Raw genomic sequence first — 3460 nt, forward strand, 5'->3', positions numbered from 1 at the left:
GGCGACTCCTGCACAGGCCAAAGCGAGTTCCAGGGAGTGGGACGTTCTGAACCCGCATGTGGAGCAAGTCAGAACACCTGACTGAGTGGGAGTGCGGAGGTAGGGGGGCCGTCAGTTAGTTCCTGATGATGCCTCCCCACTTACTAGGGGGTGACCTCATCCTTTCATTCAATTGAGTGTGTAGGTGTGTGTACATGCATGTGTGGAGTCGACTTCTAGGTCTGAAGTTAATTGCGCATTTTCACCACTAGAGGGATCTTGCACCAGATCAGTCAGGGACCCAAGAGATTCAAAGAACTGTCTCTTCTCATCATGATGGAGCCAGGCTCTTTCTCTGTGTTTGCTGACCCTCACTGACCCTACTTACGGGACAGAAGACTGGGAGGCATTCAGACAGTTGGAAACTGATGTGGATTCCCGTATCAAGGCTCTCCCTCCCTCCAACTACTCTCAGCTAGTGTAGTAGTTGACCTATTGTATCTGCTTTTTCCTGTTCATTTTCTCATATATCAGAGTCACTCTCACCTCAAGAGAGATCAGCACCCTCTGAAAGTGGCTATGCCACTTAGGACTGTGTCCTTAATGCTGATCCACTCAATAAATGCTGCTTCTTGAGTGCCTACTATGTACAAAGTATTTTTCTTAGCACCTTGAAGAATACACAGATAGAATCCCCCTCACCCCCACAAAGGAACCTCTTATATGATAGGGAATTCTTTACTAGTGAGTACATTTTGGCTGTAAGTAGCAGCAACTTACTGGAGCTCATTTAAGTTGGTAGATTTGGTAGTAGAATGTAGCAGTTTCAGTAACCTTCCAGCAAAGCCTTAACCCAGCTCCAGCAAGGAGCTGATAAAGCGATCTGGAATTTTGACATTCGTTCCATTTTCATCTCTGCTTCTTTTCATATTTTCAGTTGAAAAAAAATCATTTTGCATTTCTACTCCTAGATTTTCAAGATGGAAGTTAGATTTTGAATCTTTATGTCATAGGAAACCACGGAGACTACACTGGGCAGTTTTAGTACCAATTCAAAATTTCCAGGAGACATATACTGACAGGCTAGCTGGAGCCACCTCCTGGCCCAGTCAGCTTGGGTTATAGAGCCAGGGTCATGTAGTGAGAAGTGGCTACCGGGACCAGCCTCTGTGAGCTGGGAAAGAGAGGACAGTTTTCAGAGTAGAGGAGTTCCTGTGACTTTTCCAAAGTCCACATGGTTCCCACTTGCTCTGACTAGGCCCTTGGACTAAGCAGGAAAGCACAGTCATGAACAAGAAGACAACACGGTAGGAGTGGGGGATTCTGATGATACTGGAGCCTCCTGCTAGACGTGGGTCTGGGCTGGGTTTCAGTGGTACCAACTAGCTTCTCCTTGTGTCCATGAGCTTCTCGCAGGAGACAGGTTAAGAGCAAAAAACTTTTCAGAATTAAGGGCACCCACACAGGTGTTAAGTTAAGAAGATGGTGAAAACGCAGTAGTCATAGGCCAAATAGTATAGTCTTTGCCATCTTGTAATCCCCCCTGGACATTTCCACATAGTCCAGATATTAGTTTTCTGTTTTTCAGATTCAATCTTCCAAAAAAGTGTTGAAGACTAAATTTGGTCATAAAACACATCCTCACACTACTTAAACATCAGCTTTCTTATCTTTCAGTGTCTGACTCACTCTCTTTTCGCTGTCACACCCAAGTGCTTGCAAGCTCTGTTCCTGCACCTACTCGGTGGTCAGAGTTGAATGGCTGAAGGAGGAGAGAAATGGCAAAGGTGAGACAGTGTGCTGCTACAGAACAGCCAAGAGGAACTAATGGAACACGTGTGATAGAAGGAGGACCAGAGGTTGCTGCATGTCACTGAAAATGACAGCGATGACCAATACAAGAACTAAGACTATTCTCCAGCTGTATTTGGGGTGACGTGAGCTAAAGTAGGAAAGAATTGGGTGACTGTGGAGTGGGACCCATTACAGCCCATTCAATCCCTATTTGGTTTTTAAAAATCCTGTGCATGTATACTTTGATAAATGTTTAAAGTCAATTAAAAAATAAATGAAAACAGTATGCAGCCTGCCACCTGTCCATCTCTCCCAGCCACCTCCTGCTTTATCGGTATAGAACTGCCAGGTGTTCCCTATGATTCATCCACCCATTCCCTGTGCTTGGAATGCTCTTTCCTGGGATGTTGTGCTCATAAAATAATTTATTTTGAAAGAATTTTTGAATTTACATAAAAGTTGCTACCACCAGATGTTCCCATGGCTCGCTCCCTCCCTTCATTCATCGCTCGACTCAAATGTCACCTCAGCGAATCTTTAACTGTTCTATCAAAAATAATATCCCGTGCTTCTCTCTCTCCTCTCACTCTGCTCAGTTTTTCTTCATAACACTTATCATTTCTGACATTACCCTGTCTCTGTGCACATATGTACACATGTAGGTTTGTATTTATTATCATCTCCCCAACTACAGCAAAAGAATTCTAAGGTGCTTTGTCTTGTTTACATCTAAATTACTAGACCCTGGAATAGTTCCAGGATATGGTAAGCACTCAATTAGCATTTGCTTAATCAATGAATCGCATAAATAATTATTAAGTTTTATACCTTTGATAGACACTGGCTGGTCAATAATAACCAAGAAAGGCATTGTTTTTGCTCATTTGCTACTCAATCTAATGGAAAGGACAGAGGTAATTGAGCAAGCAAGAACACCTGTAGTAGCTGCCGACTGGGACCTCACATATGCCCAGATTACCTTTACTGATTGATGCATCTGCACACCCATTTTTCCTGTCCTTAGCTGCCCCTTCTTAGAAGAATTGCCCCCAACTGATAGGAGATGACTCGCCCTCCCCTAGGGCAGTGTGACAGAGGGGCACTGCTCTTCCACTGGAGACAGAGATAGAGACATCTCTGTGGGATATGGTATAGTTCATGTTCCAGAGCTTTCTGTGTATCAGGCCAATGCTAGGCTTTACCTGGGACTCTTAGAGGGCAGGGAGAGGGGGTACCCCAGGTCCCCTAAAACTGACTCTCCAAATAGGTTTTGCCATCTGCCGCATCAAGACAAAACATGTAAGACCTTTAGTGGTAAGGAACTTTAATACCATTAGTGTGTACCAAAGAAAAGACAAAGAGGGACCTCCGCACCCCCACCTCCACCCCCATGGTGCACCGGGTTAAAGCACAGCACTATGAAACTCTCCACAGCCATTACAGCACGAGTTCAATGCCCAGCCTGGGAAGTGACCCATATAGCACAGGAACCTCTCCTGACCCACCCACTGCTCCCCTCAGCAGTGTATTTCAGTAGATCTGCCTGTTCTGCGCCCTGCACTGTCTCTGGTGAATCTTCTCACCACCTGTACCCCCAGTACTTGTAAGCATAAATAAATCTAAAAAGAAAGAAAGAAAGAAAGAAAGAAAGAAAGAAAGAAAGAAAGAAAGAAAGAAAGAAAGAAAG

This window comes from Condylura cristata, unplaced genomic scaffold (assembly GCF_000260355.1).
Source record: "Condylura cristata isolate star-nosed mole 26May11 unplaced genomic scaffold, ConCri1.0 scaffold00032, whole genome shotgun sequence".
In the NCBI taxonomy this organism is placed as follows: domain Eukaryota; kingdom Metazoa; phylum Chordata; class Mammalia; order Eulipotyphla; family Talpidae; genus Condylura; species Condylura cristata.